Source organism: Sinocyclocheilus anshuiensis, unplaced genomic scaffold (genome assembly GCF_001515605.1).
Source record: "Sinocyclocheilus anshuiensis isolate Anshui unplaced genomic scaffold, SAMN03320099.WGS_v1.1 scaffold710, whole genome shotgun sequence".
In the NCBI taxonomy this organism is placed as follows: Eukaryota; Metazoa; Chordata; class Actinopteri; order Cypriniformes; family Cyprinidae; genus Sinocyclocheilus; species Sinocyclocheilus anshuiensis.
Genome location: NW_015544201.1, coordinates 20,717 through 29,572, shown reverse-complemented (window position 1 = coordinate 29,572; position 8,856 = coordinate 20,717). Strand labels below are relative to the sequence as shown.

General features: G+C 37.3%; 1 long non-coding RNA gene across 1 annotated transcript; it reads right to left on the bottom strand.

Annotated features, from left to right (window-relative positions):
- Window positions 1–278: 278 nt before the first annotated feature.
- Window positions 279–7,527, bottom strand: LOC107696814 (uncharacterized). The gene is made up of 3 exons (XR_001635128.1): window positions 7,456–7,527; window positions 5,854–5,940; window positions 279–1,163 (listed from the first exon to the last, which is right to left on the bottom strand). It is a non-coding gene; the product is annotated as an uncharacterized LOC107696814 (long non-coding RNA).
- Window positions 7,528–8,856: the final 1,329 nt, after the last annotated feature.

Here is an 8,856-nt window from a genome sequence, read left to right as displayed (position 1 = left end):
GCCATCTGATTTCCAACGGTGGTAGTAGCACTAGAGTAGCAGTACAGTTTTGTGAATAAGCCGCAATCTATAATAAGCCTAATTTGCATGGAAACTTGTTTGAAATGAATGGCAATTACTTAAATACTTACAGCTCAGGAATATTTTAGCACTAAAAAAATAGGTTTGCGCTGAAATATTGTGTACAAAAATGTTGCAACTATTTAGTGAATTTTCCTCTTTTTTTCATAATGGATCCAATGGAACAGATTCTCATTCAAGCAAAATATGCCAGATTTCCATTACATCAAGAGAATATGTATTTTCACAGACAGCCTTAAATTAGGGATTAATTGTACTTCTTGTTCAAGGAACCACAACTATGAATACAGTCTTAATTCAAACCCACTGAACAGGTTTTAGGGCATGATAGATCTTCATATGATGTCTTTTAATATGTATCTATATGTATATATACAGAAATATATACAGTTACTTTCAATACAAAGCTCCCACAAAATACATTGAGCATGCTGACAAATAAAAAGATATCTGGCCCAAGTAGACAGTGAGGTGACCTTGACTTGGGGGAATTCCAAACGGACAGCATGTGGGACACTAGCGGTGAGCGGTAAACTCAGAAGTGAAAGGGAAATAGCACGGCTTCACAAGCTCCTAGTCTGTTACCAAAGCCGACGTGGAACGACAAACTGATGCTGGGATGGAAAAAAAAAAATCTCCTATTGATTTCCACCTCATTTTCACAGACCAGTGCTTATCCGTCATGAGCCTTCATACAGTTATTCACAGCTTAAATCAGGATTGTCCAGTTTACCTAGGGAGGCAAAGTCTTCAAATAGGCTCCCCTAAGCTGTATGAGTTTAGAACCAGAGGAAGGTGGTCAGGAGAAACGCAGAAAATCAAGAGAATTGGACACGGTCGAGTCTGCAGCGTTGGGCTCATTGATCAAAAACACAGATTAGCCTGCTTTATTTCTATTTGTCATATTCCTTGGCACTGAATGAGCAAATCTCATCTTTATCCCCAAGAATGTCCTTCTTTATTGTTCAGTCACAGGTAATTCAGTCAAACACCCCTTTGAATGAATGGTTTCGTCCATTCTGACAGAAAGAATCCACATTCACTGCCTGTGAAAGAGCTCTTTGTTAGGTCCGGGGATGAATCTGAAAACAGACAAAAAGAGAGAGAAAACACACATGCATGCTTAGAACAAAGGTGAAATGCTTGTGAAGAACGATTCCCAGATTCTATATTTTCAAATCAGCAAAGAAATCTCCTTTGAGCTGTGGAGCTATTGTCTGTTTATAAATGATTGTAATTTGTCTACTATAACACATCTATACTGGTAATGGAGCGATTGGCACAGTGTGAGTCAATGTCTATGTGTTCAGTTGCCCATCTGCCATCTTCAATCTCTGTATGTTCCCTGTTTACACTGCACAGTGAAAAGAGCTCAGTAGCATTGCCAAGAGGGAAATAAGATTCTTTTCTTCCTCTTTGTTTCTCTATCCCTCGTTTTCTCTCTTTGTGTATTTAGTCTGTCTGGTGAGTGTGTCTTGCTCTCAATGCTACATTGTGCTTCACTCAGACCGTTATTAACGATTTGTCTTCTCCCTCCTCAGACTGGAGGAAATGCACGATAACAGCCACAGTCAGTAACGATTAGCCAGTCTTATGTCAGCGCAAATCGTCTTTTGATGTGCTTCCAGAAAGCTTGTCAATGAACGGACATAGCAGTCCTCACACAATGAATGTTTAATGTCAATCTCAAACACGCCACATATATTATGACACCACTGCTGAGTTATTATGCCATCCATTTAACTGTTCGCATATCTACTGTATCTTCTGTATGTATGTCTGTCTAGATAGACAGATAGGTCGATCTCTGTCTCTAGATGAGTAGGTAGAACGATAGACAGACAAACAGAGATATAGATAGATAGATGATAGACATCAGAAATAAATCTATCTATCTATCTATCTATCTATCTATCTATCTATCTATGATAGCTAGACAGATATGCCTGTCTGTCCATGTATCTCTCTGTCTGTCTAAAGAAGTACTTTACTGGAATGATTATTTCACATACAATATTTCCAAAATCGCCCAATCATTAATCCATCAATCAATCTATCCCACTCAGAGCTAGGTGGCGTTTTTATAATAAAGTTGTGATGTCAGTAGTGCAATGAAGCTAATTAAATGCTCAAGCCTGTGGCTTCGCTCTCAGCGCATAAAGCATATGCTGACATTTCCCCATCTAGATGTGAAGGAAGGCAGCCAGGTGTGAGCTACAGATTGAGAGAGAGACATAGACAGAGACAGAGAGAGTGACTGGGGACAGAAATTAGAAGCACCCCTTGGGGCCCACTATAACCCGACAGAGAGACAGCTATCATGCGGCAGAGTTACGCTCCACGTGCTCCCATCATCCTGGGCAAGGCACGGCAGAGGAGGAGGAGCTGTCCATCATAACGGATCCCCTCTGGAAAGGGACCAGTTCATGCCAATCAAAAGAGGTTATCCAGCCAATGGCAAACAAACACAGCACCCTGACTAACATTGGTAATATCCTGCACTACTGTGGCACTGCACCAATACTAACATGAGACAAAGGGAAAACAGCTGCTTCTTTGAGAAAAGATGCAAAAATCACTTTGTTTAAAATAATCAGATTTGCTGGACTTAAATGCTTATTTTATATACATGTAAACGTTAACTGACAGTTCTGTGTCAGATTTTTATTTTTTTTTGCTAAGCATTTAGTTTGTCGTAAGCCAAATTTTCCTTGTCTTTCCTCTCCAAATAAGCACTTTTGCATGCTGTGCATACTTCCAACCCCCACATACTACGCAAAAAGCAGTATAGTGACCCTGATGCAATTTGTCTTCGGCTGTCTGCTAGTATGTATGGATCTGTCGCTCCCAGTGTGGTTTGTTATATTGGACTCTATGTAAATGCTGCCATATTTCGTCCATCTCTGCTCAGGTGTCCTCTACTGTCTGCTACTGCTTCTGTTGATTGGCTGGATCCAGGGTTAAAAGTCACATAACAAGACATTTGTTGTACACCATTTGCATTTTAATTCTCAAATGATATCTCAATTTTGTTGTGCATGCTCCATGCGCTAAAAATGTAATCTGGTTTAGACTATGCAGCTGTTGAATGTGACTTAGCATACAGCAAGACTCCAGACAGCATGAATGTGTTAGAATTAATTTAATGTGACATTGACAGCTGAAAGGGATACAGATACAGTCAAGGCTCTGGGTTTAACAGGACTCTTGGGACAAACTGACTTAATCATCATGTGATTTAATCTTAAACCATCACTTGGCAGATTACTTTTGCTCTGAAAATCCACACAGATGGGATTCTTTAAACAGCACAGGTATCTTGTAAAAAAGTCTCCTGTTAAGAACATGTGTTTCAAAGACATACTTGAGGAAACAGCAAGCCATTACATTTTCTGAGAACTAAACATGCTGTTTCCTTGTAAAAGTGTCTATTTGTGGAACATGCAGGAAAAAATATCTGGACAAATTGTTTGGATTTGAGTACTCACACCCCTTATCCCAATGTGATCTCATTAAAGTGTAGTTCTAGGACATGTATATTGTATATTGAAACTGAAATGTACAATATTAACATATTGACAGCATCTAAATTGTATGCATGTCACATATAAACAACCTTAGAGATATATAAAACGTTTCTGAACCCTTTTAGCTTAATATAATATTGAATTAATGGAATTATTAGGTTGATCAAATTGTATTTCACTGATGAGATTTATGAAACATGTTCAATGCCATCACATTTACGGTATTTAATGCATTTATCTCAACAAAGTATTTCACCAAAGAATGACAAATGCACCATACAATAATAGATGTAATCCATTCTATTTATACAATACATTAAAGTCACCATGAACCATATGATAGGTTTGTGTGAGAAAAAGGCCTCTATTTAACTAATAGACAATTGGCCCCATCCACTGTGACTTTGTATCACTGAAATTTTTAAGCGTTACAATGTTTGGTCTTGCATGTCTTTTAACCAGTTGCTTCATGAAAAATAAGACTTAAAAATATCAATATAATAGTATGGTAAATTGGAATTAAAATGATTGTCATTGTACATTTATCCGCCTATTACTTTTTTACACAGTAGAAAAGTGGTTAATTGTGGGTTTATGGGCTCAAAAATGTCTACAACTGTAAAATGTAACTATACAGATATATGTATAATATAAATATAATATAAAGAAATCATATATTTATGTTTCTAAATCTCTGCATAAGTAAATAGATTTTAGATACCGTCAATATGTCCATGTTGAACACTTCACCATCTATCTAAATGTATGTATAGATACCTATGAATATTAATAAGATCAGGATTCTTATCCACGGAAATTGTTCTGGCCTCTGACGTTCGAGACCAGCTGGATTTAGGGGCCAGTCCTGAGGTGATTTATCCAGCCTGGAGAAAAAGGCTCACAGCTGTGCAATAGCTACAGGTTGAGTCCATCTCTCTTCTCAAATGAGGCAGGGAAGATACATAAACTGGGGGAAGATGTAAACCTTGTCTTTTTGTTTACACAGTGATCTTGGTTGTATTTTAAGGAACTGAATGATATAGCCATTAGGAACAGGTAAAAGTAGGTCTATGTAGGGCGAGGGTGAGGGTGTCTCTTAGCCTCTCTCACTGAGTGCCTTCCTCAAAAGAGGCCTGCCTTGTCTGGAGCTACAGGCAAGGAGGACTCCCTCTCTGTAAGACATAAAGAAAAAAAGAGAAAAAAGGGTGTCAGGCACACGCTTTGGCTTTTTCTTACTCACATGCCAATTTGAAAAAACGAGAATGGACGCCACACCAGCGTTTGTGAGTAAACAAGCTTGTGTGTGTAAGCGTGAGTGCTTAAACCGTAGTTTTCAGAGCAAAAAAAAAATACTGCAAGTGATGGTTTTAGCATTTAGCTTTCTTTTTGTTTGCTCTGATCATAGACAAACGTGCCTAGATTGCCTTGAAAGGACTGGGAGGGAGTGTGGGGTCGGGATGGGGGATGAAGGTGACCGAGCCAGCAAGATGGTCAAAGGTGTTTATAGAAAGCCAGCGCTGGACTCAAATAGATACCAACTCCCCAGTGGGGCAGATCAGACACTCCAGGCTAGGAGGTCACACACTACTCAAACAGGACGTGCACACCTACACACACTTAAACAAATACACCCTGGGATAATGTCGGGGAACCCACAAACATACATTGCAACCAAATCCTCACCATGCCTAGGAGCTTACAAAATGGGAGACAATGGAAGCAAACGACAAGGCAATATAATGATTTCTGCATTATGCACTTATTACCGACTACACGGTCACGCTTGAGCCCTTTTCGCCGTGTGTGTGTTTGCATGCTCATTAATTTGAGCCTGTCCCTGGGTGTGTGACTGTGACTGCGTGCTTGCATGCACGCAATTATGCTGCATTAGGACAATGGCACAGTAGGTTTTGGAGTGTGTGACTGCACACGACAAAGACTGTTTGCTTGTGCATCTGTTACTTCATCGGTTTGTATTCGGTAATTACTGCGCCATGTTCACATTTTTCATTATGTTCATGTGTGCACACGCTTAGAAATTACGCTGACGGGAGTATAGACACTGGAGGAGGAATATATTTGTGGCTTTTTAATCATCCGCAACACATAAACAAGCTCACAAACACAAACACTGACTCAGCAATAATTATGCTTGGGAGTGTAATGATTTTGATGAGCAGTGATTAAAATGTACAAGTCTAATCATATGGCTCAAGATGTTTTAAAAAAAAATGGAAACGCCAACCTTGATGAGGAGAAGGACACCACTGAGCTTCTAGCGAGCCAGCTTTGGTGGCCCTCAGAGCTAAAAAGTTGAATATGGTTGGGTGTTCTGGGAAGGAAGATATGAAGGGAAAAAAGAGGAAGTTTAATAGTTAATAATAGCAGGCTTTTATTTCCCAATTTCCTTTAAATATGGTTGTTTCTTTACGGTCCTTTTCTTTTGTTTAATCTCAATTGGAGGTTAAGGAATAATTCACCTTAAAATTTCAATTACTCTACTTTATGTCGCCCCAAACCATTTTTTTTTATTTTACATGGAACTCAAAAGTAGAAATCTTTGAAGAATTGCTACACAATTATTGCCAAACAATGAGAGTGCATAGTAATCTACTGTAAATAAGAACAAAAACGTTGTAGTCAATGATTTTTATGCTATATTTCATATAAAATGTATGCTTTTGTGAGGTAAAGACTGAACGTTTAGTAAGCATTAATTTAGATTAGTCATCGCCTTCGTCTTCAAACATCCAAATTGCAAAATGGTGGATCAGATGCTTCAGCACTGGTTCTTGTGTTTGTAGTAACCAAACATGACATTTCATTTTTGAATTTAAACAAAAATGAATGCAAAATTGGGCTAGACGTGAGCTTTAGGGCAGGATTATCAGTGAATATCGAGTTTTGAATTTATGAATAATCAGTAAATAAGATCTGATTACCTGTTCCTCAGAAATCTAGCAGATAATAGCACATTATGGTTCTGTTTTTCTTTTAATTTATTTATTTTCTTTTTTTGGAGCTTGAAAGCTCCTAGTCTTGACATTGTTGTAAGGAAAGAGCATAAAATGACATATTAGTTTGGAACGACATAAGTGTGCGTAAATAATGACAACATTTTCATTTTTGCATAAACTTTGCTTTTAAGCTTGACACAAGTGCGCACATTATTTTATGAATTCTCTTTAAAGTTATATCACACTAATAAATCAAGAGATGCTTTCTCTGGTTCATTAGGTTTGTATGCATGATCTTACCTTGGAAATTTCGAAAATCATCCAGCCACCATCAGATAAGCAGGGCTTGGGATAGTTTAAACACGTGCAGATGCCAAGGAGGGACCAAACCCCCTGTAACACTATCTACTTGTGTTCACTGTCACATGACTCTCACAGATCCGCTGTCTGTCACCTCTCTACTGAATCAGCGTATGGGAATACTGATCTGCTCATCAAGTTTTAATATTGTGTCATGTGTACTTCCTGTCAGAGCTGTGATGTTTAGTTTATATTTGTCTGACTTGTGTCTTGATGTCCTGAACTTATTTAGTTCCTTATTTCTTAAGCTGAACTCAGCACAGCATCCTTTATAACGCTGCATTAGGACTAAATGAAGAAGATGTGTTCTCTGAGCAGGAGCTACTGCCACATCATATCATGAGGAATAAATAGGTTAGTGAGGTCCAGAGTTACATGTGTCCCTTGGTCTTTCTTGTCACTGAATCATTTAACCGGTAAAGCTTGTTTTCAGAATATACAGGAAATTATATTTATTTTTTTCTGGAAAAAATTGTATATGTGTGTGTGTTTTTGTGTGAAGTGATGTTCAGCATGTTCCGAGCCCTCACCCTCGTGGTCTTGATCTTGTTCCCAGAGGAACACATCCAGCCGGAGTTGTCTGGTAGTGTCTTACACTCCTCTCCCTCCAGACACGGCTCCATCTCACACCACCACTTCCCAATCACGATGGAGGCTGATGGAGACACACACACACACAAACAAGAAAAAAAGAGTTTCAAACACGTGGACAAATTAAGTACAGCAGGGTTTACAATACTCCCATAGTGCATGATTGCAGAAAAAAAGTTTTTTATTGAACTTTGATGGAGCAAATAAGTCATAAAAGTTTGTTTTGTTTAAAAATCGTATAAATGTATGAGGAGGCAAGGGGTATATAAATACTTTAGCTAAAATAATATGTTTTGCGTAAATCTAAATTAATCACTTTAGCAAGTCTGTACTGTTTTCTTTTTATTTTGATAAATAATTAATTTTTGTTTGTTTAATAAGTATGCTGTCATTAAAATGCTAATTTAAAAAATACAGAAAAATATTAAAAAAAATATTCTGAAAGCTTTGAAGGAGATCCCATAATAATGTATTATGTCTTTACAGTAGTAAAAATAAATATATTTTATTATATTCTATCATTAATATTGGATTTTTAAATATGATGGTTTCATTATAAATGATGATTATCTCTAAGGTAGACACTCAACTTAATAAAATGATGTTAACTCTGACTCTGAATTTATCCATGTCATGTCAATAAATGAAAAAGTCAGCCAGCTACTTATTATCATGTTATAAGTTATTGTACTTTTTATTACCTTGAACAACACTGAAAATCATAAGAGACATAAAAACATTAAATGTTAAACCAATACTATCCATTCCAAAATACATTTTTCATTGCTGCTTGCGATTGTGTCAAGAATCAGTAAAATTTCTGTTCTCATAGTGAAATATTGATGTTTAGGAAAGTGCTGTGGTAAGTTTTTGTGCAATCTAGTGATTTAGAGAAGAATAAAATCAAATGCTCCTTTTACCCTGGTGCGCCTTTTGCCCCACTGTACACTATAACTGACTTATTAAATTAATCTTAAGCAATATGACAATTCTTGGCTTTTCACACTTTAAACCACTAACCAGGGCTATTCTAAACATTGTAATCATGGGTTATCTTGTCTCACGCTATTAATAATTTATCATGAGTTAGAAATTAATCCTGGACATTCAGGTTTCAAGATTTCACACTGTACTTTTGTAAACATTGGGTTACCATTCTTATTTACATATTTATGAGGTCAATAACATTGACTGGATTTGCAACAGGTATGTGACCGGCTTTAATTTGTCTGTCCGTCTGTGGAAATGTCACCATGTAAATCAATATGCCTGTTTTTGGTTACCTGATGAAGCATGTGAAGGTTTCTGTGACTGAACAAAGCTCATGAATATTTAACAAT